Genomic DNA, 27,995 nt, shown 5'->3' on the forward strand with positions numbered 1-27,995 from the left:
TTTTCGTGAGTCAGCAAGTCTGATAACATTAATTCATAGGAATAAAAGTAAGGTAACACCTGTTTTTTTGTTCGACTAAGCTAAATTTGGATATAAAACCAGACCTGCTTTTCATAATTAGAAATCTGGTTCAAGCTACCATACACCAGGTGTGTGTTTAAATGAAAAAGATCAGATCCTCAGAGTAAGGGCACCTTTATACCCATGGATTGTTAAAGAAGGCTCAAAACAGCAAAAACTGTTCCTAGTCTGTTTAAAAGCCCTGATAATGACAATGCAGTACAAAGTATTATTACAAATCAAGATCAAAATCTTTTTCTTCTCTATACTTGAGATAAAGTTAATATTAAAGCTTACTTTCCTTCCTTATGTATGCAAATATCCTTACCTAAAAACAGGGTCATTAAAAAGGTCAAGAAGAAATAAGAAAGCCTGCTTTTAGTTTTCATTCAGAACCTGTTGCCTGAGATCTTGCTGAAATAAATTAATTTGTTTTGTTTAATTATTGATATTAAAATTGTTGAATCGGTACCTAAAACAAAGGATTAAGGTTTGCAGTTTACAGAAGAATCTGTAACAGGAAATTTCTCTTCCATTATGTATATTAGCATCCACAGCTGGGACAGCAGATGGATGTGTGCTTAGAAGCTTGTAGGCGTTTTTCCCCATAAAACATTTGTTGAACAAAAAAACGTTTAAAGCAGGGTGGGCCTTACTGGAACAGATCAGAATAGACACTCTTTCTTATTGGTTTTTAAAATACAGCTTTACCTATGTGTCCTGCATTCAACCAACAGCTACCATGTGCATACCACATACATCTTACTCTTCCTAAATCTAGCAGCATTTAAAGATGTTCTTGAAATCCTTTGGTTTGCAGTGACACTATCGTATCTCTCTGTGCAGTAGGAGTTCTCCTTGCAACAGGATTTAGGATTGCTACTTAAACTGCATACTTTTCTGGCTGCAAAGAGATGGTTATTTGATTCTAATCTCACTGATGTAAATCAGTCAATAGGTTCAAACTTCTCTACATAGGGTAAAGTAGGATAATCAGACTTTATGTGACACTTGACCACAAGCAAGCCAAAAATTATCTTTCTCTACACACAGTCCCATCTAGAGTAGCAGATGAAATTACATACAAATGCAAGTCCATTCTATTCTGTCAAAATGCAAAGCATCCCCGGCCTAATAGAGGAAAGTCCTTGCAACTACTGTAGTCTCACTGGTGCTGTCTAATAGTCTTATGCACCATATAAGACCAAAATGATTGTTTTCAGAAGAAACAATCAGTCAGTAATTGGCGAGTTCACTTTCATCCTAGTACAGGTCAGGCGGCTTGTCTGATTAAACAGCTGGATGCTCCTTAGAGGTGCCTGGCTTTGGAGAAGTTGACAACATAATTACCAGTGATGAGCAAACAGGTTTTGCCTAATTTTGAACCCACTCAAATGACCTAATATTGAAATATAGCCTTGAATTTACAACTTACTGAATTTGCAGTGTCTGTGTAATTACACTGTAATTATACATTTCCATACTTGCCATAACATCACAAGGAATAATTAGATTGGGTGAAATTTCTATCCTGACTTGCACCGACTAGTAGTTAAATACATTGATCCTACTGGTTGATTCAGTGTTAATAAAAGTATTAGAAAACGGCCCAATGAAATATAGCCTGAGTTAAAGATAGCAATGTAAATGAAAATAAAATAAACATTAAAAAAAAAAATCACCAGATATAGCATATAACGTTTGCCCACCATTTAGTTCAGGTATTTATAGTTGTTTTAATGAAAAGCTCAGCTCTGAACCCTTTGGTACACAGGTTGTTTACTTCCCTGTATTGCATTAAATTTCCAGTACTGGGAGAAAATAGGATGGAGTGTGAATATTCGTATAATTGCTGAATGCATTGAAATGTATTTGTCTTTAGTATCCTTTATTGAAAAAGTTAAAGTTTGTCTTTTTATGAGTTAATTTTGTTGTAGAAGAACTATCTACTAAATACAAGTTATTAACAATTATGCTTATGGACAAACTCATTTGAAAAGCTGCGTGTTTAAGGGTTTAAACTATGATATATCTTTTGAATGAGTTTTTTAACTGAAGAGTAACTCGTTGATATGCGTTACCACTCATTAATATAATGTCTTTCTCCTAATGTGCACTTTGGTTACATTCATTTGATTTCTTCTGCAGACAAAAGTCTCAGAAAGAGACATATATCTCTGGCACCAATAGCGTGTAAAAATATCTATTATAGAAAAAAAAAAAAAACGTAACTACATTATGGTTTAAGTGCCAATGTGCTGTAGACCTAGAGAAATAATTCTTATTGAAAGAAATAGTTTTTTAGGTCTCAGTAATCATTTGGGTCCTTGTGCTATAGAGGGTCACAGCAAGGGGAAGATTCCCATCTTGGTAGAAAACAGAAAAATCTAAAAAACTTTTTTTCTTTTCCATCAGCAAACAGATTTGTTGGTAGTATGGATCAAAAATGTGTCCTCTTAGACCAACATGTCACCAGGCAAATTGTGTCAGCTTCTGGTCATGAGCACGCAAAAAAAGGGAGGAAGGAGGTGTAGAGTAGCCAGCAATGTGATGGAGATGCTGTCATCTGGAATGTGAGGAGACCAAAATCAAGTCCATGCTCTGATTCGTTAGAACAGGAACTCGCACTCAGGCCTCCCACGTCCCTAATGAGTTCCGTGACTGTTGGGCTATCGAGCTGTCATCAGTCTCAAGCCGTGGAATTGCCTCACTTTGTATACATGATCAGACATTTATCACTGGACAGAACATGAAAGTAAGACGGGGGATTGACGTCCATGTACGTCATAAGTTGGTCCTACTAGAAGCATAGTCTTGCATACACATGTTTCTGTGTATAAATAAATAAATACAGCTCATAGAAAGGTCGCAGGCACAGCTGGGTTCTCATCAAATACAAATCTCGTGGATCAGGCGTTCCCAAGTACAATTAGGCATTTGTAAGCTCCATCAAACTTTCATGGGAGAACAATAGCAAAGCTTCACCTTTTCTCCGACAGAGAAAGGGATCACCTGAATGCCTTATTCTCTAAACTGGGCTGAGAGCTGAGGAAAGGTACTGCCTCCACTTCTGAGGAATGGGGAGTTGTGAAGAATGAGAAGCAGACTGCCTCCTTCACAACATGTGACCCTCTGTGCTTACACCAGTGCTATGGCACAATAAAATCCTTTCACTGCAACAACAACACCCCCACAGATTGAACTCCAGTTCTTCATGGCCTTGACTTCCACCAGCAGCTGCAGTCTCACCTCTAGTCTCTGCATCCCTTCATCTTCTTGGCCAAGGCTAAAGCACAGTGAGGGCAGTGGTTGCAGGGGCTGTGTTGTGTAAAAGGCAGTGAAAGGGGTAACCTGGCACCGCAGGCACAAACTGATGGAGAAGAGAGGACAAAAAGAGAAAAGAGAGGCAGAGAAGGAGCGTCAGGGACTGCTCATGGATGGAGGTAGACAGGCTGAGAGGTTGGAGCTGGTGTGAGGAGCAGCAAGCAGCAAGAGGAAGGTGAATGGGACCACGGAAGCAGATGAGGGCACACAAAAAAAATAAAAATAAAATAATGAAGGATCTGTTCATTGATGAGGCTATTGGTAGCTCTTGGGACCAGAGATGCCTATGATTCTCTGGTGGTTGCCACAGATCTTTGTCTTCCTCCTTGGAGAAGGATGAGGGCTGAAGTCCTGTCCCTGGACTCTACATCACTGCTCAGAGGAGGGCAAAAGAAATCTTGTCCTTCAGCCCCATTTGTCAAAATGGAAGCTCATAATCACTTGCAAGATTTATTTTTTTTTTCCATAGGAAAAGAACTTGTTCAGCTTTTTCATCTGCAGGGCAGTGCATATCCTCCTGGTATAACCCACACTGCGTCCACTGACCTGCTGCAGAGTCCAGGACTTGCCCATTCTGTTTGTTACCCTGAGCTTCACGTGATTTGGAGGCCAGAGCTCATGTTGATGATATTTTGCTGGTCCACCAGTGAGCACTCAGGATCCATGCACAGCTCGTGGGGTTACAGTGGTGGAGGCTGCACTGGGAGGCTCTCTGAAAATCTCTCTACCGTACTGTAGACCTTCGGCTGTGGCAGAACGAAACTCAGTATTGCACGGTCCTCTTTCACTGCCGAACGAAAGGAGCCTGAGGGATCATTAGTATCCTTCCATCACTTCCTCATTAGTTCTTAGATAGTGTTTTAATGACAGCTTGAGAGGCTCAGCATCCTGCCCTCTTACTATTTATGATCCCCACAGTGCTAATGTGCACTTAATGAGAAATTCTTGTCTTGCTTGTAAATCCTGTAGCCGGCATTCAATTTATTGACAGATGTTTGCTTGGGCCTCTTTAAAATTACTTCATAAATCTTCCAGGATAAAAGGCCTCAAGTTTGGTTATTAAGACAGGCCCTTGTTGACAGTTTCATATTTAACTGTTTGGAACTGGACTGTCAGGGCTGTAATGGAGTGCACGGCAGAGGGTTTGCATTCTTCGGGCTCATTTACCATGTTTTCTGCACCTATCAGGGTTTTTCTTTTTGAAGTGTGTTGACTGTCCCTTATAATCCCTTTAGTTAACTTCTCTGTGACCTCTTTGTGCACCGCACTTACTCATTTAGCATATCAGCGTGTCAGCTGTGATGAAGTGTTTATGCTGATATGAGCTGAGGGCTGAGCAAGCGCTACATGCCAGAACCTACTGGATGTAATGCTGATATGAACTGAGGGCTGAGCTAGCACTTCATGCTGGAGCCTACTGGACGCTTCACAGAAAGCCAGAAGTTTGCTGCCTCCTCCTTCCACCCTCGTGTTTTATTATTTTCTCCAGCTACGTCTGTGGCCAGGCCCTATAAAACCTGGCTGAGGGATTTGGGAAGAAATCCCCATGGCCATCAGCACAGGGCTGTGCTGCTCAGTGTGCACTCACGGATGTCCTATGGGGAACCGACTTCTTCTACAACCTCGTCATGTTACTTGCCCATGGATCTCTGTCGTAGCATGATTTCTGTCTCTGTGTGATCTCCAGCACTCTGAAGGATGTTAGTGCAGCTGTAGGTATCAGTGCATTGCTTGCTAATCCTTCAAACTTGCTGTTAGCTAAGAAGCTGTTGTTCCACATGTGTAGCTCCTTTTGCCACAGGTTACTCTGAGGAGCAAGGACCAGGCCTTAGTCTTCAACTTCTCTTATGACTGTTCAAATCTCAGAAAGCTTTTACAGACATATCACTCAGTGACATATATTAGAAAAGTCTGGTCCACATGCTATAACATTTAGTGTGCAATGACAGCATTTTAGGCCATTATTTTAGAAGAAAGCCTTTTTTTATCCTCATAGCTAACAGAAAAGATTAAAAATTTAGTGAGCTGCTAGAAGATTGGGATAATTCAAATAGTTATTAAACCCATGACATCAGCCAAATTCTAACAGTATTCACTCCACTTAAGTCCGTCAAAAAACATTCAAATCAGACATCGGACCGTAATGACCATCTCAGCTAAAAATAAAATGTTTGGCCTTTTTTTTGCTTACTTGGTGGTGCCATGTTACATTACATTGCTTGAGTCATGTCACATCACATCGTGTTACTTCTGTTGGATCCTCTGCTGACATGACACAATGCTTTTTATACTCACAAAGTGTTTTTGATTGGATCGTTGCCAACCAATTGCTTTTGTTTGGCCATTAGATTTAGTAAAATTCATAAATATATGTGGTAATTCAACTGTACAAAGAGCTGAGGTAGCCAGCTACTTACAAGTGGAGTTAGCTAATTGCCTTGTATTTTTAAATGTGAGGAGACTGGACTTTACCAAACAAACTTAAAAACTCTACTAATATCCAGTTAGCATTCACTTGTGGAACTCCCCGAGGGATGAACAAACCATTAATATCCTCGCTCCCATGAACACAACGCATCTGTCTGTTTTTTCCTGAGCAGGAGACAGGAAAGCCTCTGAAATAGAAGTCAGACCCCACAGTATATTTCTGCATTCCCATCTTGCAATTAAGATGAGTTTTCAACCGTATTAAGCAGGAAGGCCTCAACGAAAGGATACCACAACCAGGAGGCCCTGAGATAAAGCATTAAAGAGAAAAAAAAAAGTTACAGTTATTCTCTAGAAAAAAAAAAAAAAATGAGTGAAAGGCCCAGCCAGCACTGCCTGGATTGTGGATCCAGCCCATGTAAGAGGGTAGGTACAGGTTTCAAACAGCACTATTTGTGACTTGCTAAGTCTTCCAATAACATTTAGGAGGATAGAAAAGTAAGACCCTAATGCCACAATTATATATGGGCATTTATTTGTTCTGTAAGTCAATAAAACCAGGGTGACACAGATTGGTATAAGGAGGAATCTGAAAGCCCATGTAGCTGTCACCATCATCTTCAGTATGATGGAGTCTGTTGTTATCACCATTATATTCCACAGCAGCTGAAAGTACTGAGATTGAAGGGGAAGGAAGAGGAGAGAAGCACAATTAATTGGGATAAAGAGGTCTGGAAACAACAGAAGGAGCAACCAGGCACCCCACGTTCACACCGTTTGTCATCTATTTTGATAGCTAATGTCACAAACTGGCAGGTGTAATGGATGACAGCAAACACATTTCACTGAATGTCTTTGTCCCAACATGCTGCAAGGGACATGTGAAGAAATGACTATTTTGCAAAATTTTGATACATACCAGGTCTCCTTATTAATAGCTTGCTACTGTTCCCAGCTGGATTCAGTGGTATAATCCCTGTTGGGCTGGAGAGGAACAGGATTGCACCCTGAAGGATTTGTGCTTAGCTGTTACTTCAGGAACAGATTTGCCAAAGAAATGCTCAGAGGAGAGAACAGAGTGTTCCAGCACACACAGGTAGAAGCTGGTATTTCAAACTGAGCACACTGGGCAATCTTTGCTCATGATTCATCAGTCAAAACACGTCAATTTTATCCCAGAACAGCTAAAAAAAATCTGCAACTGCTTGACAAGTACATTTTTGGTGCAGGTCCCAGTTCTTTCCCAGTTGGCCCATTGGCTTGTCTGTCAGCATCCCTAGTACATTGTGGAAAATTAACCCTGCAGTTTGTTCAGTTTGCTGTTGTCCTGTTTTTCTTGAGTGATTCCATTACTTGAGACTCTCAAAGGTAAAAAGAGCAATCTGGCACCAAACTCTCCCTGAAAGTCAATGGCAATTGGGCATCTAAATTCCCTAAGTGCTTTTAGAAATCTGCTCCTCACAACCGGGATTGTCTTTTGGGTTTGTTTCATATTCTGTTTTTAAAGCTCCACCCTGTCGTATCTCACTTACACAGCTTTAGTTCGGTGAATTTTATCTACTGGCTCAGAATCTCTGGTTTTTGGTCTCTCTGGAACATAATATTTTTTAATTGTCATTACAAATTTCAGACTTTTGCTACATTGGGGTTATAATTCTGCCTCAGCAGATTCACAGTTTTGATCAAAGCTTAAAATATACTTGGCTAGATCTGTCCTGATGCAACAATATTGACATTACAAAATGTTTTTTTCTTGGCATTATCCTAGTTATTTTTTTTTTCCTAATGTACAGTGTTCTGTTCTGTAGTATACTTTCAGGATATTCTTCAGTGCTTGCAGAAACCCCTTGTTAAATTTACAGAACTGTTATGTATTCCCTCCTGAAGGATATTTTAATTTTCTCTCCTAATGGAGAAGGATAGCAACGGAAATTCTACTTGCAAGTTATCTTTCTTAGTGAAAAACTGCATCTGTTTCAAACTGAGAAGTGACTGTGGAAGCCAGAAAGTCGCACTCAGCTGTATCCTCAGGAAATAGAATAAGAAAAGAAACTTTGCCCCAGGTGCTCCAATTCAGTCTAAGTCCAAGTTTTGCTATGAAGTCATGTTCCTTCTCCGGAACCGGAATGCGCAGACTGGAGCGTGGCCGTACAGAAGTACAAACAATAGATGTGTCAGGTCGGACACTGATTTTCTTGCAGCTCACTGTCATTCAGATCTGTGGTTACAGTTTATCTGTCATGTTATAAAATGGATGTGCAGTTAACTGGTTGCAGGTTAAGAATGAGGGACGCAGAAGCTGGCAGTAGCACCTGTGAAGCTGTCGGACTACAGAAAAGTCATGTCATTAGTGCTAGAGGTGTTTGGGCCTGCACTGTACAGTCACACTGACCGGTGTGTTGCTGTCTCCTCCACCTCAGCTTCTTGCAGGGGTTTGTGTTACTGCTCCATTTGTTGTGGTACAGAGATATAAAAACATGCTTTCAAACTCAGACAGAGCTTGATCTTTATTTAAATTTTTCAGTGGCCCATTGATCCCCTTCCCTTCATTTCTTCTGCTTGGAATAACACATATCTGTTCACTGAGTATGTTCCTTGCATCACATCCTCAGTCACTACCCCTTGGTGCAACGACTCTTTCTCCTATATCCTTAGAAGGGTTGAATTTTGCATCCCAGACCCACTGACATCATAGGTGCACTTGATGGGTTGAGCTGCCGCATGATTACCACCTTTCTGCTTTCCATAAGAATCCTATTCTTAATTTATAGAAAGACAAAAATCTGTCCCTGCAATGAAAATTTTCTGTGATCTATGTGGGCTACAATTGATGGATGATGAAAGGCTCAATATTAATGCCTTGAATATGTATAATCTTGAGCCGTCCAGGTTTAAGGGCTAGCAGTCATTCAGTTCATTTTATACATTTCATCACAGTGACTTAATATAGAGCATGAAACCATACTGGAGCAATATTAGTAGCCTAGATAGTGTTGGAAAATCTGAGGAATTTGTTCTGAAGTTCTCCCTAGGCTATTGCTGCTGATAATCAGCATCTAAATTGTGATGAAATTTCTTTTGTTAACTTTGCCTGCATACTTAGTTGCATTTCACGTCACTTTGGACTCCTGATTAGTTTTTTGTACACACAACTGTACACATCAAATTCAATAAATGTGCAGGAAAGGCAGCATTATCACCCAGCTCCTTTTGAAAATGCAGCCTCAAGGGATATATTTTCATTGCAGCATGTGGAGATTTTGTCACATGACATTCGTTAATCTTTTCAGAAACCCTACAGCTGAATTGCAGGGAATGCTCTATAAATGTAGCCTTGCATTTCCAGAACCTGCAGAAAGACAAGCGAATTTTTTTCTTTGGGTCTGGTTTTGCTACCTTTATTTCACCGAGCCGTGTTTACCCATGAGAAATGATTTTGTAAATAAGGACAAATTCTGTGACTAAGAGCAGAAGAATGGTTCATTTGCTTTATCTTTGTCTTGGGAGATGCTGGCATTGTGTTTGCTCTGTAACAAAATCCGGAAAGGGCTTTGTCACATAGTCACAGAGAGGGGATCGTCCAGAGCTGGCTGTGGAGAGCAAGAAAGGATTTTACACTCAGCACAGCAGTGCTAGCAAGTTATTTGTTTAAAAGTGCCCACTTTGGGATTAGAGAAAACAGCCATTCCGTCTGTGTGTTAAAGTCCTGCTCTCTCTTCTCCATGTGCAGTCCAAGGGAGATTTTCCTTTCTCAAAGCTGCTACAGGTTCTTTAGTTTCCTGCTAACCAAGTGGGCTCCCTCTTGCTCTGCAGCTCCTCTGGTGCTCTGCTGGAAGAGCCATGGGGCAGGGCTTGATTCCCCTATCGAGGAGCAGCGCAGGGTAAAAAGTTCTGCACAGTTTCTGCCGGAGCTCTGAGCTTATTGTCTGCTTTCCTGGCGGTGAAAAGGGGGCTGCAAGTCTCAGTCAGGCTAAGAGATTTGCCTGTAAAAAAAATTTCCTTGTGAAAACATGAGTGATTTTAAAAGAAGCTTAAGAAAGACCTGTCTGAGAGAAAATGGGTTCAGAATTAAATTTCCCCGTTTCTCAGGCGTTCTTAAAGCCAGGATTTTGGTTCAGTTCAATCACTGGGAGAAATTAAATCAAATGTAATTGTGGATACGTCTAATCCAAACTCCAACCGCAGCTGATGGGAAGTTATCCGAGCCCATTTCTCAGGCCAGCCCGGGTCCCGAGGCAGCTGCATGGCGCAGGGCGCTGCCGGCACAACTCTGGCACCCAGCTGCTGCCTGGGGCTGGGGCTGCTGGACATGGGTCACCGGTGGGTATGGGTATGTCTGAGAGGGTTGTAAGAGCACCCTCAGACTGCTGCTCAGGCGTACTTTGAGTCTTAAATCGCAAAGCCCCTCAGACAGCCCCAGTCCTCAGTGTTTTAACTGTAGCTTGCTACTTAAAAACTACCAGTTCCTCTGCGCCTGCCTCCTTCCCTCCTCCAGGCAAGGCCCCCTGGAACAGCCTCATGACAATGTCCTGGTCAGCTCTTTTCTGTTTAAAAAAAAAAAAAAAAAAAAAAAAAAAACACCAAAAAACCAACAAACTTGATTTCCTGTTCTGGTGAGCCATATATCACTGACGTTCCCATCTGTGCCGTTTGTCTGTGACAGAATGACAGGTGTCATTTATCATTGGAGCTTGCGGAAGCTGTGGGAAGAGGGATTGAAATTTTTTCTGGAAGCAGTCAGTGTCTACAGACTGCCAGATCATTAAAAAGGGGGCTTTCCAAAGAAAGCTGTGTGTAATGTGATTGCACTTACTGTCAATGACAGGCTGAGAGAAAGAAGAAACATCAAAAAGAGAGAGAGAGAGGGAGAAGGAGAGGGAGAGAGAAAGAGAGAAAGGGAGAAAGGGAGAGAAATGAAGTTCCTGCCAGGGGCATTTAAAGCTACAGCACAATAAATGCGTGAATCTTTTTTTGGTTTGGTTTCAATATCTGCATACTAAGTAAGCCCTTTGGAGATTTTAGCTCAGCTTGGAGTGCCAATAAGGAAACCAAAACAGGAAACTCCTTTAACAGCACTTATTCGCATCACATATTATTTAGGGCACTGTAACAGAGTTTGTACTTTAAAGAGCGTGTCTTAAAGCACAATGACTTAAGACTGGAATAGGAGATAGCAGAGACAGGAAAACCTATTTGGTCTGCAGCTGAAGCTCCTAATAAATCAAAGGGCAGAACTAAGACCAGATACAAGCCCTTTTTCAAAAAAGAGACATTTACCACGTCCTGTTTGCATAAGGACATTCAGAAAAAGCACCATAATGTCTTTATTTCAGCACCACCTAGGTGGGCGCTTCTGGAGGATTTGAGCTGAATCTTTTTTTTTCTTCTTATGGTGAAGAATGCTTCTCACGCTGCCTATTACAGCAAATTTTCCTCCTACTGAGGTACATGAAACAACAACAACAAAAAAAGACTGTGTTTATTGAAAAAAAAATCAAGAGATATAAAACAAATGTTTTAACAACAAAAAGAAAAGAGGAAAGAAAAACTTGTCTTTCTTTTTCTGTATTTTGTGTGTGTGTGTTTTCCTTAGGTTAACTGTGTATGCTTCTGCCACACAGTACTTTGCATGCTTCTTTCTGTTGGAGCTGTATCATATGGCCAAATTATAATTTGCATAACACAGAGAAGCTGGGAATTGCAAGGGTATTGCACAAAACTTGGTCACACGTTTTAAAGAGTCCTGCTGCCTAGCCTGGAATAAGTCATTTCAGTCCTTCCTTCTGTGAGAATCTGTGGCTGTAGGAAATCCCAGCGCAAGGCTCAGCGAGTTACAAAACTGAGGGCCAACTAAGTAGACGAATCTGGCTGCATTAATAAGCAAGGGATTCAACATCAAATGTGTTAGTGTGGTGTGAATCTGGTTTAGAGAGATGACCTGGGGCATGAACTTTCTCCTCTGGGCTCTCTTTAGAGTGATGTTTTTTCCTTCAGGCCTTTGGGAAAGACAATACAGAAAAAGAAGGAAAAAAAAAAAAAAAGAGAGAGAGAGAGAGAAAAATAAAAGAAAAAAAAAAAAGGAGGAATTTTCACAGTCCCTCTCACAGAGTGTGTAACGAAAGGGAGAAATCATCTCCCACTCTTCTGCCACCCAGCATGTCCATGTAAAGACATGGTGAATCCAGCTGTACTGGATAAAAACAAGATCCATCTTGTAATCGAGGTCCTCCTAGGAAAATCTGTTCAGCTCCCAACTGTGCCACAGGCTCTGTGAGTGACTTTGGGCAAGTCAACTGATTTATCTGGGTTTCAGTTTCTACTCTCTAATAGCCATAATAATATCTACCAGTTCCGATTTTGAGCCCTTTAAGATAGGAACTCTCTTGTAACACCTCGAACATATCACGTTTGGCATAGGATGTCCTGCTCTTAGCTTTGTTTACTGCCACAGCTGCAACACAAATATATTTGTTTGATTATGAAAAAGGACTGTTCTGCCTTATGCTTAGCAGAGGAATTTATAACATTTACATGGATTTCCATACATATGTATTGATTTATGCCAACATTTGTCTCTATGGAGATCTTCCCCAGAAATCAACAAGATCAGAACAAACGGAGACCTAGCGTTAACATATGTAAATGTAAGTGGTAATACTGCTCCATTGGCTGATAAAGTCGTTACATGTGTTCCCATGTAAGTTTGTTTGTACACTCTCACCGATGTGTTAAGTGCCATTATATCATTCTTATCATCACCAAACTCAGTACCATCCTTTTCTGGCATTGGAATTGCAGAGCATGTGTGCAGATAGATGTACATATACGTACACATATAAACATATTTATACAGTAGGTTCTGCAATATTTTCACTAGGTTAAGACAAATTATTTTTGCCTGATTTTTTATTTTTGAAATGCTGGACCACAGTTATATGTGCTTCCCTATGTGAAGGAGATTGGGTCAAAAATGCTGTAAATGTCATAAAACTGGCGTCATAAAACTGGCGTGAAACAGATATTCCTGTATTCAGCAGCTACATGAAGAAAGCATAATATAAAATCGGTCCCCAAAGGCATGAGTATGGTTCTGCTCACATTTCTTTCTGTGGGGTGACAGAGGATGTCCCTGTTATTCTCAGCAGACTACACCCGTACTACTATAACTCTTGGCTTTGCCTACATGTGAAAGCTTACCTGGAAACATTTCCTTTGGGTCCACTGGCAGATAAGGAAAACTCGTGACATGTCATAGACATGCATATCTTAGGGGAAACTACAGGTGGCGATAGATATTGGCTTCATATCTTAGGTTATTTGCAGTAAAGTTTGTATCCAAGACTTTCAGTTCTAAAAGAAAAAGTTAAATTATTGCTGGTGTGGTTTCACTTTGAAAAGGAATCACTGTTCACAGAGATAAGATTTTGCCTCCTGGCCAAGTGGTTCTAATAGCAAGATCTGGTTAAACAGCTCATTTCATCACCGCTGGTTTTTTGAGACTAAACACTGTAGTCCTTACTCAGCCAATCATACCACTGGTTTTACTTTGAATGCATAAGGAAGAGTGAGGGATCACAAAATATAAACCAAAGTGCACAGAAAAGGCTTCATTAGACTAATGTGGTATTAAACAGCGTCAAGGTATAATTTAGTCTTGGGAAAACAGGGCAGATAGAGCCTAAAATGAAGGGGAATCAACCCTAGATTTAACAAGTTGAAAGGGCTGAAACCACTCTGCCTCGGTCAGCATCTGCAGCTCCCTGGCCATCATCACCAGCCCATGTCACAGCCAAATCCTGGCTCAGCTCCTGCCTCTTTCATGACCCTTCAGCAATACTAGTGCGCGTATGGCTTTCAGGAGGGCACAGGGGGGAAATATGGGTATTTAGATACTGTTTGTATAGACTGGCTTGCAAATCAAAGGTATGTTTCTGAATCACCCTGCCAGCAGCTTGATCAGAGATATTTTTCATGTCTCATCATATCCTGATTGGCTTTTAAAATCCATTGATTTTACTGAATTTTCTGTGTAGAAAAGTATGCCTCTGCAATCGTCCTGCTGCTGGAAGTTTATTTAGACTGTCAGCAGTTATTCCCCATTTATAGACTTCTTAAGCAAAATGTATGCCCAACATTGTCTGAACAAACCTGAGCCTAATATTTTTACAGCCTTAAAACCAGTCGGAACACAATCCTTCAGGTAAATACTCTGTGTTTGGAACTACATATTTTTCTGTTCAGCTAGTAATATACTGGTGCTGCAGAGGATGTTTGGTTCAGAGCAGATTCCTCAGCAATAGCTGAACAGCCAAAATTACTCAAACTGAGGCCATGGAAATCTTATTTAGTTAAGATTCTGGACTACTTATATCAGTAAAATTGCCAGGAAAAAATAAAAAAGTAAAATTTGGGATCTGTAATATATGCAGTCATATCCTGACGTAATATAGGATCTTTCATACAAGCTCTGTTTTGACCTGGTGCCGAATTCAGATTTTCAGTTTTCTTAATTCTTAAAAACTAGGAAGAATTATACTATAATGTGTGATAGTTGTCTGGCTTTTGGTCTTTATTTAATGTCAGTCAGCTAAAGAAAATGATTTAAACTGTAGAGGGGAAAGAGGGGAATCCATCAATATGTACATTTTTTCCTCCAAAGATTAAATAGAAGTTTGTGCATGTATTTACATTTTTTCTTCCGAAGTATATACTGTACAGTTATATTTGGAATGGATCTTCAGAAAAGCTGCAGAGGAGTTAATGAGAATAGGATGTTTGTACAATTCTGTAAATATTTTTTTTATATTTCTGGGAGCAGCGATCATATATCTTGATTCCTTCCCTCTAAGCTAGCCGGCTCACTTGGACTCACATTTAGCTTAAACCTTTGGCAAGAGTTCAAGGAGCAGGGAAACCAGCTGAGGATCTGGTCCAGTGGGCGAGATCCAAGAAAGCTCTTAGATGCCGAACATGCAGCTGACACGGACTTTAGGAGCCTGAGCGTGAGGATGAGAGGGAAAAGGGGAAAGTTATGCTGCCATGCAAGCCCAGAGCTACCAGCAGCTGAAGTTTTAGCTAAATATCTCTTTCCCAACCCGCATAGGGTTCACATATAGGCCTCTCTGTGTTCCCCAAGAGCTAGACATGTCCATCCCTGGCATCGCTAATGCACAGCGAAATCTGAGGTCAGTGTAAAGCCGGTCTGTACCCCACGTGTATAAGACACTCTCTCCAAGACACTCCCCCTCTCTGAGAGAACATCTATGATACTCCTTTCTCGGTCGCTCTCACATTCTCTTTTTTTTTTTTTTTTTTAAACTTAAACTCTGTAGGGCTGAAGTAAAGGTCAAGCCAGCTGATTTGTCTAGGTAGCAGGGCACTCTCAGTGGAGAGCCAATTCTCAGTTTCATAAAGTCCATTGGTATTGGCTTGACTCAAGGTTTTTTGAGGAGAATCTACATCGTTGTTTAGAACCTCTCTGTTATTTATCTTGAAACGATTATATTTCAAGTTCCTTTCTAAAACAACTTGCAAGTGCTGATAGGTATATTGGGAAAAAAAAAGACACTAAATATATAATCCATGTTCCATCTCTGTATAACTATGAAATGAATCTTGTTCACTTTTATCTTTGTCATAGAATGATTGACATATAATATCTCAGCTTGTCACATTGATATTGGTGATCAGAGTAATTTGCTTCAACCCGCATGCTAAACCCTCAAGGTTAGATATTCCTAAAATATAAACATAGAGGATGGATTACTGCTATCATTTCCTAGTTTATAATCTGTTCCTACCAGCGAAGTGCTAGTATTCCATCGTGACATAGCTGATTTATTTCTGTAGGTAATTTCAGCATCCATTTTAACTGTACATTTCTCTCACTCTTTAATTGTAATGCTGAGTTGTTCCTAGGTTGTTCATAAATACACTGAGGTTATCAAAGGGACCCACAATCTTCTATCCACGATCTTCTATGTACTTAGTGATGTACAGTATGGAACAGGACACCGGTCTGGCAGAAGATAAAAAAAACTTACTGTCAAACTTACGAGAGCAGCATCGATGCTCCATGTCTATTTTGTTGCAGCACGGTTTCTTTATTCTTCCTCCTCACACATTGAAAAATATGCCTACATGTAAATGAATCATTTTGATACTTGGAAAATAATATACTACATCCTCCTTTATTGACTGGGCTTTCTAAATGACTAAGCAACACTTTTGGTCTCCTTCCAACAGCCATATAAAGCTTCGGAAGGTCTTAATGCGGTTGGAGGAGAGTTTATAAAGCTGATGTCCTGTTGCACACAACCTCTGTCATACAAACGCCCACACACAGCCTTAGCACCTTGGCACTGAGGTTCAGACGAGACCTTGCCAGCTGCTGTGGAGATCAGCTTCACCACAGTCCCTCTACATTTTTGCAGTGAATTCCTCAATATAAATTTCTGATGTTGACAAACCTGTAAAGCTTATACTATCTACTGTTTATTTATTTACTTGTTTATATATATCCTGTTTAATGCTACAGACAGCTTTTAATCCAAGTTACTGGACAGAGTTAGCTCAGCTCAGAGGTTGTCGCTGCCGTGGTGCTTCACCAGTACGGCACTACGGGCGCTGGTCAGGCTTAGGGCAAACTGGGACTCTAATGGGGGAACACGTGGAAATGCCTGGGACTTTGCAGAGGGTTCTATTCCTAAATCTGTGTTGGACATCATTTATGGCCAGCATCTGACTTCGTCGTATTTCTCTACTGTTAAAATCAGAAAACTCTTGCCTTCTCTTTGGTAAGGAGGGTTAGACTTGTTCAATACAAGGCAGTTTGCAAGTGTAAATTGATATTATTTACAATTATATTTTTAGCAGTTTTCTGGTGCTTTTTCAGATGTGAATCTAAGAGCCCTTTGAGTTCCCTTTTCCTTTCCTGCAGACACTACAGCACACACCTTCCCACACTCAGGGTGAAGAAAGGAGAGCTTTCTACTGGTGTCCTCAGCCAAGCCTTCCACGCTTGTGTTCTGCTGCATATGTCTTGGTGCTATCCCATGGTGGAGAAAAAGTAATGCTTTTTGTGTTTATTGGTCATTCCTTTGAGTAAGGACCAGCTCATCTTTGCTGGTTGATTGTAACTTATCACTGAATCCCAAATAACTAGAATAAGTTCAGGGAATTGTATGTGGATCACATACATAAATATGCACAAGAACCCCTAATTTGGCAGCCATGTCTTTGGCTGATACTACCGTTAGCTATTGCTTCATACATGTTTTATTTATAAGTTCCATCTATTCTTTATCTATGCCTATCCTCTCTTAGCCTCAGCTTCTTGTATCCATGCTAACTAATATAAAAGTGGTACATATTGAGGTCAGAAACTTCTTTCTCTGCAGAGTTACTTTACTTATACCGTGCTGTATACACAAAGTAGTGCTGAAAATATTTCTAGCACCATCTACCCATCACAGCATTTCACTCGTGGTTAGCAAAATGTACCAGGATCCTACAGAACTGAAGGTGCTATTTAAATGTAAATTATTATTTACAATATCTTATGCTTGATATAAGTTTTGGGGAAGTTTCATCTCTACACTTGTTTGCAGCAGCAAATCCTTTCATAGCAATAATTTATATGCAAAGACTTTCCCTGTCCTATCACACATTTTCCAATATATTTTGATGAAGTCTGAATAGTTCAAATTGAGCTCTAGCATTGTGCATTTTATTTATTTCATATCTTATTTGTATTAAGTTTGTCATAGGTTAGGGCTTGCTTTTATATTCCAGTAAGAGAGGATATAAAGTATGTGATTATTCAAGGTCTTTGTTATTTATATATACTGCATCCTGTGTGTGTGCTGCTCTGGTGTTCAAGTGAAATGCGGGACTCTGTTTTAATTCTCATAACTGTATATGATCATTAACAGGTACTGCACACCGTAAAATATAAAAAATGCAATTCAAAGAAGTGTGCATATAAATAAATATAAGTGAGCACGTAAAAGAATGAATGAGATAAATTGGTTCTTTTCAAACGTCTAACTTATCTGCAGTTTAAGGGAGGCATCCTCTGTGCTGCCTCTCCTCCAAATGGTACTTTAAAAAAAAAAACACATAACAATAAAAAAAGAATTCATTGCTTTTAATAATATTTTCAGCCATGTGGTAAGGATGGGCTTTTTTTTTTTTTTTTTTTTTTTTTTCCCCTAAGATTGCTATTTTGAAAATAGTGGAAAAGGTCATAATGTATTGAACGTTGCCTTCCCATTTCTTTAGCACTTCTGAATTTCAGTCGGTTTTGGTATACGTATTTGCTGAAGCGTTGAAACACTCAGCATCTTGCTTACTCCCTTTCCAGTCAGCAGTTGCAAGGACAACCCTCGCCCCCTTCCGTCCACAATCTTTTCTAGGGCTTACTTTCCATTGTTCTGCTCAGCATCTGCTCACCATCCTGCCTGGGAAGAGAAGCAAGGTCTTATCTCAGAACTATTGTCCATCAGCTCACTGGCACCTGTCACTACTGTGTCTAAACACCACACACAAGATGAAAGCTTATGCTTATGGTTCCCTGTAAAATAGGAAGTTGATGTTCCTCCCCATTTTAAATGGATTTCTCAAGGTATGTAGATCAGCCTTGGTCACTTTACCAGGAGAAAAACTGTTGAACTGTCATTACTCTCTGCTTTATTGATCTACAGCTAAAAGCAATAAGAACATCAAGATATTTTGATGGAAAGCAGATGACTGTCAACCACAGACAGTCATGTCGAGCTTGGAAAAGGTCCGAACTCTGGAGGCAGCTCTGGATTTGCCCCAGGAGTTTTTGTTCTTCTTTTGTTCTTTCCCTCTTCCTGCTCCTGCTCCTCATCTTGTTACCTGGTCAAGCAGTAAGCTCAGCCTTTCTCCTCTCCACTGCTCCCATCTCACCTTTGCATTCTATCAATTGTGCCTCTGATGCTCAGTAAGAGCACAGTGCCCCAGCCAGCCTGTTGCCCTTCCCTTAGTGCACTGTAGTTAAAACAAACTACTGAGGTCTTCTTTCCTCTGAGATGGCCAAACCAAAATGAATTGCCTTCTTTTGCATACACACACTCATCTTCTCTCTCTCCCTGTTGTACATACACATCCATACACATCCATTCATTCTTAATCAAGTTAGAGAAAATAGCAAGTGAAAACACAACAAATTCAAGTGAGAATGTGGATAAACATTTGGACTTGTTGATATGCCATGTCTGGATTAAAAGTGGAGTCAGGGAGAGAGCCATGGAACAGGTAGGCAAGCTTTTATAAATGGGTTACAGTAGAAGCAGAGCTTTACATCCTCCAAGCAAAGAAAGAGGGAGGCTCATCTGAGAAGGTGGTAGAAGGATCAGACATACTAATCCCCAGTTTGATATTAGAAATTGTGATGTACCATTGTTTTCAGATTCATCTTTAATTTCAGGAGAGCTTTCATGCAGTTGAAGGTCTCATACTATGCTGCTCTAGACAACTTTAATTCTATCTAACAGGCTACTTTCTCCTTTCTTCTTGAGAAACCAGTCTCTTCTACCTGCATTATACTTTGGTTGGTTTATGTGTTTAGATTTCACAGTATTGCTTCAGTATATGTATTTCTTAACCCTAAGTGGTCAGATGCCTAATGATTAGAGTATGAGCTTCACACTTCAACATACTGTATGTATTCACTATACTCTGGGCTTCCTATGTGACCAAGGGCATGCCACTCAGCCTTCCTTATGTCTTTCCTCTGTGTAAAAGAGGAATAAATGGACTTCCATGCCTGTCCAGGCTTCCCAGGAGGAGAAATACACTGAAGCCTGGGGGTATCTGGTAGGACAATCACAGAGCTGTGTAAGCAGCAGTAGATATGGTACATCTTTGTAAATGAGGAGTGCAGGGTGGCTTGCCACCTTTCCCGTTACCTACCACAGAGTCGTGACTCTACAGAACCACTTGCCAAAACAAAACCAAATCAAATTCTCATGGCAAGGCAATAAAAGCATCTTCTCTAACCCAGTCTCTGGGGACTAAAATGTTTTTCAAATAAGGTAACTACTGATGAAAAAAAAAATCTAGGAGGTATTACTCTTCCAGTTTAACTGCAACTCTTGCTCCTCCAAAAGACAATGAACTTCAGCGCTTGTGAGCAGCTAGTCATTTCTGACAGTGCAGAGCTTCTGCTGTATATAGTACAGTATTTATAATGTTTCTGCAAGTGTCTCTTTGATTGCAGTATTCCTTTGTCTGACCTATACTTTCAGATAAAAGTGTTTTGCTTAGAAACTACGTAATAAATCACCTGGAGGAAACAGACACGTTCCTTTTCTATTGGGGACTAAATGTGAAAAATGGTTTAAAAGAAGCTAAGTGTAAATGATGGAGTTCTGTTACCCATTTTGGCTTTGCTGAAACAAAGTAAAGGTAATGTACAGGCAGCATATCTCAGGGTCACTGCAGTCATATGTCAAATGCTAGAGTAGTACTTTATTTGGCAAGGAGATCAAAGAAAAGCTTTTTATTATTATTATTCTGTATGTTGAGAAATGGAATAGGTTTTCTCCTTTTTTATATTTAACGTAACTGTGCTATAGTTTCACTGATCCTAGAGATGAGATCAGCCACTCCAGAATATGATTACATTTCAGTAGTTAAAAAAATTACATAAGTGCTAAGCATGATTTGACCTACCTTTCCTGTGTCAGACTGCTGAAATTATTTTACATTTATATAAATCCTAGCTGCTTTGCACCTTTTTGTGGCTAAAATAAATGCTACCTTGGGAGCCAAGGGTCTCATGGTGGGCAACTTATTGCATGTTAAATGTGTTACAGTAAATCTGCAAGAGGTTTTAGCAGAAAAGTAAAAAAAAAAAAAAAAAAAAAAACAACAAAAAAAAAATTTTTTCTCTTAGAAGGCTAGAGTTAAGCAAAAAAATTAATTTCCAAAGTAGAATAAGCAGAAAAAATCCTTTTCATATTCAATTCTCCTTTCTGCAACTGCTGTGCCAAAAAAAAAAAAAAAATAGGAAGTAAAACAAGTTTTAAATGGTTTTAGCCAGTTATTGAGGCAGTTGTAGAGAAAAATCTTGAAATTATATAGGCTGCAGCGATTATATTTTACAAACCATGCTTTAGAAGGTGTTAGAGGGGTGGAATTATATGATCTTTAAGGTCCTTTCCAACCCAAACTGTTCTGTGATTCTGTGATGATATATTATAGTTGTCTTTAATGCTACAGTTATATATTTTTTAAATGCCAGTGACTTTTTCCTGTGTGTGTGCATGTTATACTTAGAAACTTATTCTCCAAAAAGGGCTGAGGTTCTAGTCTCACCACTAGCCTGAGAGGAACAGAGATTAATTTCTGTAGAATGACTGTGATTAAAGAAGCAAGAGGATTTCTTAGAGGCTCCAAAGTTCCTCAATTCTCTGGAAACTGTTTGGGAAAGACAGCCTTATGTCCCTCAGAGAACAGGGTCTCAATATGCACAATGTCTCCTTTCAAGCATATTAACAACAGTTGCAGTATTTGCAGGTTTATTTACCATTTAGTTAGGCTAAGAAAAGGAGTATCCCATAAGAATTACTCATAATGTTACATATAGCTTCTATCTTAAAATTTAAAAAAAATGCTGATGAAATTAATGAGAAGTGACAAAAGAAAAGGAAATCAGCTAACGATGTGGCTGAGGTCAAACTTGAGGAATGAGCACAGTGGGTTAAAACATCAACACTGTAATGTAGGTGTAAGCAAATGAACCGTCTAATAAATAATTAACAATTAATTTTCTTCTGTCTTTTATCTTTACCTCTTTTTTTTTTTTTCCTCTACTTTCCTACCCTGTGTTTCTGTTTTGCATTTTCCATGTTCTTGCAATTAATTAAAAAACAAAATCAAAGCGCAAGGTTACAAAGTTCCAGTAGTGAAATCCTGCTGGAATGAAAAGTTCTGCTTCTCCGATCCTATTAGTTTGTGCTCATGTTGAGGGCTGGATGTGCATATTTTATAGACTGTGTGCACGGCTCAGAAACGTCTGCTCCTCCTAGGCAAGCGGTTCACAATACAGCCCTTCTAGTTCTGAGCAAAGGAAGCTTTGTTTTATAAATCTCCAATGCAATGTACATGCAGTTTTGTGTCATGTTATATTGTCATATGACAAGACATGAACCAATGTAAGCCATCGTAATGCAGCACAATGCATTGTATGAGTTACACCTTGTCAGGTTTTTTGGCTTCAGAAAGGAGCTTTTTTCCCAAAGGTAGTAAGTGATGCTAGAAAAAAATCCCCGTGTTACCTAGAAACTGACAGGTGCCCCTATTTTCTGACTATCCAAATTAAATTCAATCTGAATGTGTTTCCCCACAGCAAATCTAAGTGTTGCTTTACTTTTTGTCACTTCCCAGTTTTAATGTTAGTGGTCTGCTAACGTGATTAACTGTTTGCCTTAGGCAGTTCAAACGGTGCTTTGTCCAACTGGACAACGGGTGAGCTCACCAAAGTTGAAGGCTCTCTAAGACGGGATCAGCATCTGAGACCTATACGTGGGTTTGAGGAATGAGAACATAACGAACATAAAACTTTGTTATGTTGTCATTAAGCCAAGGAGATGTGCATACAGATCATCTGCCATTGGCTTGCCACGTAGTGTCTTACCACAAATATTGTAGCACATCATTACCTGCATTGTAAAAATGAAGTCTCTGCATGGCAGAAACCACTGATAGGGCATTGGAAATTTATTTATTTTTTTTTGTGGGTGACCAGTGTGGGGTGAATGCTGTGTGGATTCAAATATAAATATATATATTTACTTTCTGTATTTCATGCAATTCTGAAAGGTTGGCTTGTGCCAGGTCACCATACCCCTTTAATGTTGAATGCCTTAAACAATAGATAAAATCCTGAGAACGAACACTTTATTGCACAGAATACCAAATTACACAAGACCCATATGCGTCCCATTTCAGATAACTCTCCATTTAACATTAACGATCATGCTTGGTGGTTTGTTTTTTCTTTCATTTGTTTAGTTTGATTTTTGTTTGTTTATTTGGTTGGTTCTTTGTATTATAAAAATGATATTTATTTCTTTGAGCATTTGCAGAGTAAAATATTTCCTTCCAGTTCAAAAGTTACCTCCAATTGCGGTATTCAGCTTTCAGCATTATTTCACACTCAGGGTAACTTTTCTAACCCTTTAGAAATATTGTACTACTATTCCCTTCAAAACCAATCACTATTTTTTATACTCTATATATAGTGCTGTCCAAGGACTGCAGCAGAACTAGTGAGAAAGATTATATGGAAGAACTTCAAGGTTTCCCAAACATTTTAAAATGGAAAATACTTGGATAACTTAGGGACCCTGCACATGCATTTCCTTCCGATTCTCGCTGTGTTTTAATAGGTAGGAATATATATAAGAATATATCTGTAATATATACATAGGAAAATATATAAGAATATGTATTACAGATATATTCTTATACCAAATAACTTCCTTCCTGAGTGGCAGAGGTTATATTTTGTGTGTTACCACTTAAACTCTCTATTCCTTCCTAGGTCAAGGTCTTAAGCAGGGTGAAAATAGAGCAGACATCCTAGCATGTGTCACAGTGAATATTATCAACAATTATATCAGCATCTTCCAGTAGACTAACAGGAATTAGAGCAGTATCAATTAATGAACTGAAAGATTCAAAGATTTGGTTCTTCATCTTTTTTTTCCCCTTCTGCTTCCATAAATGACGTGTTCTCCCACATCAGAGTTAACTCCAAACCTCATCTACCAAAGCATTGTATTCATCAAAATTTGCCACATAAACTTATGGATAGAGCCATATTTTGTATCTGGGTTAGGTGAAAAAAATATATTGTCCCTTAAGATAGAAAGTAAATGGCAAAAAGAAGCATCCATGCAGAAAATTTCTATCATGTTCTGGAACCCTTTCTCCATCAGCTTCTAAACTTTTCTCCATTTTCAGTCTGTACCGTCCCAGCTTTATAACGCACTTGTCACAAGTAGTATCTTGGCACCTAGTAGTAATTCACTCAGCAATGAGACTAATCAGTGATTTCTGAAAACCTTTCATTCTTGAATTCGGCTCCTGACACATAAACTTGGTGAAAGACCTTCAGGTCTGTGTATCGTGCAACTTAAACTCACTGAGGACTTCCCCAGCAAAGAGTAACTAATACTGCTTGATCCGTGGGAGAACACAGCCCTCCAGAGACTTCGTGTCTTCATTTACTACTTAGTATCCTGAAAGCAGAGTTCAACCTTCTTTCTGAAAGATCTTTCTTGTTGGGAGCTTCTTATTTCTTCTCTTTGTGTTGAGATGAAGCGGAAGTTTTTGAAAAATGAAGAATTAGTGGCACTAAGGGCTAAAACCTTTGTTATTTATCAAAAAGCAGTAGTGCAGCACCAAGGAAAACCAGAACGTTGATATTCTGATGAAGGTCTGCTGGCCTGAGAGGTGACCACATGGAAGGCAGAGCAGATTTGTATCTGTCTGGCAAACACCTATTTATCAGATACCTTTGCCTGTTCACTACATGCACTGGGAATGTAGTGCCTCTCCAGCTCACCCCTGGCAAATGCAATTTTCAAACAATGCAGAACAAAGAAAAATGTGCTCCTAATATAATTGTGCCTTCTGCAACTTAAATTTTAGACACTCGGTTTCATCTCTTACTTAAATGTATCTGTGTATTTTAATAGGAACATTCAGCTATGCTTTTATTAATGCAAAAACATTAAAGTGCTATCCCTGAATACTAAAGCCTTAAAGGGCCGTTTCAAACAGAACCTGTCATAAAATGTGCTCTCAAGCGTGTCCCCTTTAAGAGATTCAAGAATTAAATGTTCCCGTATGTGAATTTTATTTTGTACAGCACATTTGCTTTATGGCTACAATTAAGTTAGATGTGCCGATAACAATGTCTGCTTTCCATTTTAAATCGCACATTTCAGACAGTGTGCATTGTTTTATTATCTAATCCACATGCTTTTAATTGCAATTATGGTCCCTTATGAGTCCCCTGGGAGGGCATGATTGCAATTAAAAATGTAATTTAAATGTTAATTAATTACATTCATTTTCTAAACTGGGAAAATTTCATTTATTATTTTCATGTGTTGTGCACTTATCCTAAATGCATTACCTTCTAAATGTTTTTTTTTCAAATTAAGTGTTATGTTTATAAAACAGGGTGTTTAATACCCTTTAAAATTTTGTTAGGATGTTTATACAAATTATTACTTTAAATTAATTGATTCCAAGCTTTATGCACAATTAATATGTGTCATGCCAACCAGAATAGAGTTGTTTTTGATATTCTGCTGAAATTACATTAACATGAGAATCCAAAAAATTGATCAGAAATATACAGTTTTACTGCAAATAATCACAAACACTTTGGGCTATGCAGAAGGAAATGAGTTACCGGGGGCTGATTCTCAGCGCCTTGGCTGCTTTTCGTGCTGATGGTTCACTTCAGACATGACCAGCTCAAGAGCATGAGCGTGAGCGTTGCCGTGAGCAGCCTAAAGCCTCAGACTGGGTTTTGCAACAAGTGTAACAAGCAGCAGGAGGAGAGGAAGAGCTTGTTGAAAATAGAAGGCAAAGAGTCATGAATCTGGTTTCTCAGAAACGACAAAATTAAAACCATGCCATTAAAAAAAAAAAAAAAGTTATTTCCATTACCGTCCATTTTTTTAAATATAAGCGCACAGTTACAGTGGCTAGAAAAATTATCTATAACACATGCAAACCAAGATTGGTATGGAGTGTGATGACTCCGTGAGCTGAGAATGGATGAAAAATATCAACCACCTCCCGAAGGGTGAGCAGCCAGCATTGCAGTGCTCAGAAGCTTGCAGAGCCACCTGCAGCAGTGTGCAAACACGTCCAGAACCACCGATAGCACAGGCTGACTGCCTGCCGCTTTCTGCCAGCAGCGTTTAAAGTCCAGTATTCAGAATGGGAGAACTCCTCGAAGTCTTCCCTGCGCTGGCTGGCCTCACTCACATCGGCACCCTGCTGATGGAGCTGGAGAGCAGGGCAGGAGGATTTGAGACAGGCACCAAGTCAGGTACTGGAGGTTTTGAGTCACTGGGTTCTGTAATTAAAAACTGATTAAAGATCTCCAGATCCATCCTATTATCTTTACAAAAGATATTCTCATTACAAATTTGTAGTCATCTCAGTAAAAAAAATAAACAGAAACAACAACAAAACCCCTGTAATTTATTTTCACAGAGACCATCACAAAACAAACCAATTAAGCCAGGAAAATTCAGAATTATGATGCCCTGATAGACCAGCAGCTCCTCCAAAGAGCAAGCTGAAACTAAAGGATACAGCTGAAAGACTTTTATTTTAAACCACCTCTGCTAGTTGTAGCTGTAGTCTTTCAGAAGGGTTTAAATGTGGAGAAAAAAAAAAAAGAAAGAAAGAAGAGAAAAAAAGTTCATCTATTATTAGATTATTAAAATATATATTAAAATATCTATTTTTAAGTATCTGTCCATGCCACCTTTTTGACTGATTTAACTAATTGCTTAAAAAGTAAAAATGAAAAATAGTTTAGGTCAAATCAGTGCAGAAGGTTGCGTGGCTTTATTACAGAGGAATTGATGGAAAATAGGTAAATACACGGGCCACAAACAAAGCTGGGGAGTGGGGCATGGATATGATAAGTGAACGTTTTATTCAGCACTTACCAGGCATATGCTCACAGGAATTTCACCCAAACCTGGGACCACTCCTAATTCTTGCAGTGTTCAATGTGTCCCCACTTTTATCCGAATTTCCCTATTTGTGCCCTGTGTGTCCCATAGATTTACTTTCCTTTAATGCTCCTTGCAGTGAAAGAGGTTGTGCAAAGTTAGTGCAGGCAGCTCTGCAGTCCAGGAGTCCATGTTTGCGCTCTCAATTTCAGCATTAAAAGCAGAGCAAAGAAGAAGAAAAAAAAAAAAAAAAAAGAGAGAGAAAAGAAAAAAAAAAAGAACGAGCTATGAGCTATGCTTCATACAATCCTTAGTCATATGTCAGCTACTGTCTGTAGCCAAAAAAAAAAATAATAGACTGCTTCTTTACATGTACCATTAATGAGAAGGAAAAGATTAATTAGTTCTTAGCTACTGAAGAAAGTCTAAATCAGTTTGGAATGAATTAGCATCTCTACACAGAATTTATTTTGTTCTTATTTTGCACTCCCTTCACCTCCAAAATCACATGTACTTCTGAACTTAGAAATTCTGCCAAGGTTTTTTCTTTTTGGTGTTCCTGGGATCTGCCAGAAGCTCAGCCCGCCCAGCAGTCCCAGTGACACACACTGCTGCGAAATGCTGCAGGAACCCACAAATTCATCACACGTAACTTCCAGGCGTTGGTCCTTGGTTCAGCCAAATCTTTGCCTCTCCTCTGGGAGGCCTCACTGTAGGTGAACAACTCAGGAAGTTCCCCCATCAGCTCAGGATGCTGCTGTTCATTTTGTGATGGGGAGATCAAAACAATTACATGACTCCTGATAACCCTCATTGACTATCTATTGAAAAAATCAGGTTCTAAATAAATTACTATTGTACTTTTTAAAGCTGTGCATGACATGTCCTACTTACTGGATGACCTAGATAATTTCCATAAATTAACCTCTTTTACCTTCCATTTCCTCTGCCGTCCTGCTGCTACCTTCCCACAACTGCTCCATCACGACGGAGCTCATCCGGTAGATGGAGAAGACAGTGATGCCGCGCTGAGTCTTAAAGTGACATTAAGAACTTACCTGCCTAAGTGTTCATTTGCATCTTGCTCACTAGACTTGTCATATAGCCGGGGAGATAATATATTATGAGATGTGTACTGAATTAGCTGTCAATTGTAGTGAAGCTCTCCCTTAACTATGTGAAGAGAAAGCTGTTGAATGAGCCTCAATCTTGCCTTTTTTTTTTTCAGCTGAGATGTTTCATTTTAGTCACCCAACCCCAGCCAATTTTATTAAGTCTGCTGTCAGCTGTGACCCCTGCTGAGGACCGGCAGGGCTGAAATAGTTATGCTGCCTGATGTCAGCTGTGGCAGCTGCAGAGCCCACTCCGGCACAGGCACGAGGGGCTCCGTTCCTGCAGCAACAGCCGCCGCGGTCAGAACAGCAGGAAAAATGAGAAGGC

General features: G+C 39.6%; 1 protein-coding gene and 1 long non-coding RNA gene across 6 annotated transcripts in view; one reads left to right on the top strand and one right to left on the bottom strand.

Annotated features, from left to right (window-relative positions):
• Window positions 1-27,995, top strand: part of TSHZ2 (teashirt zinc finger homeobox 2) — a 230,243-nt gene that overhangs the window by 80,110 nt on the left and 122,138 nt on the right. The window lies entirely within an intron of this gene.
• On the bottom strand, window positions 21,375-27,951 carry LOC137865446 (uncharacterized). The gene is made up of 3 exons (XR_011101898.1): window positions 27,490-27,951; window positions 26,550-26,756; window positions 21,375-25,945 (listed from the first exon to the last, which is right to left on the bottom strand). It is a non-coding gene; the product is annotated as an uncharacterized lncRNA (long non-coding RNA).

The sequence above is a fragment of the Anas acuta genome, chromosome 16, assembly GCF_963932015.1.
Source record: "Anas acuta chromosome 16, bAnaAcu1.1, whole genome shotgun sequence".
Classification (NCBI taxonomy): Eukaryota; Metazoa; Chordata; class Aves; order Anseriformes; family Anatidae; genus Anas; species Anas acuta.